This window comes from Octodon degus, unplaced genomic scaffold, assembly GCF_000260255.1.
Source record: "Octodon degus isolate 3935 unplaced genomic scaffold, OctDeg1.0 scaffold00255, whole genome shotgun sequence".
Classification (NCBI taxonomy): domain Eukaryota; kingdom Metazoa; phylum Chordata; class Mammalia; order Rodentia; family Octodontidae; genus Octodon; species Octodon degus.
This window is the reverse complement of record NW_004524831.1, coordinates 335,337-336,292: the sequence shown is the minus strand read 5'-3', so window position 1 is coordinate 336,292 and position 956 is coordinate 335,337.

Below are 956 nucleotides of genomic sequence, written 5' to 3'. Positions count from 1 at the left end.
ACATCGTATTGTGCACAATAGATACAATTTTCCCTTTCCATTAAGAATTAAATTTGCTACCTACAATGATACTCTCTGAAGTGTAATCCCCAGTCCCAGTCCAAAAACCACATGCGTGTTCCTATCCTGTATGTGTGATAAACACTTTTCAAAAATGTCTTCTTTTCCAAAGCTTTCACTCTGACATCAAGGACTCTTATCACTCATGTCTATGTCTGGCATATGCTAGTCTCATTCACAGGTCAAAGTATGCATTACATTTTATCCAGTGCTCCAGTGTGTGCTCTCGTAAGTGCACCACTCCTTAGGAAGATTAATTTGTTGGCAAAAGAATGAATTATGACAAAAGTGGAAAATGGAAGGGAGGGATAATGCATAAGTATATCAGTACTACTATCAAATCCAAAAGAGTATTTTAAAAATGTTATGCATATAGACAGCTATGTCCTAACCATGGGAACATGGAGAAATAAAGTGGAACTTTTATAATTGATTTATTATTCATGGAATCTAATCTAACATATTTGATCGCATTTTCTGAAAAGTTATCCAGAATAGAGGGAAAAAAGAGCCTGTAGTTTGGCCCACCCATTAGGAGAGGATTCCTCTGATGTGTCTAAAATCCTCTTTACAGTGACTCATTGGCTCGCCTGTTAAATCCCCTGGTTTAGTACAGAATGCATTTGTGAGGAAATAGTTGTAAATCTGTGAAATATACAGGTTGTTCATAAGTTTTGTTTTGTTTTGTTTTTTTTGTAGGAAAAAAATGGTTTTGTACATGGGATGAAACAATATAAATTCAAAACTTACAGATCAGGGTTAGCTCTTATCACTCATCTCTTTTAAAAAGTTTATGAATCTCCAGTCAAAACCAACAGGGTATGTCAAGTACACCTCTCCTGAAGTGTGATCGTTACACTCCCAAGCAGACCACAGGATGCACACCACCTGGAATG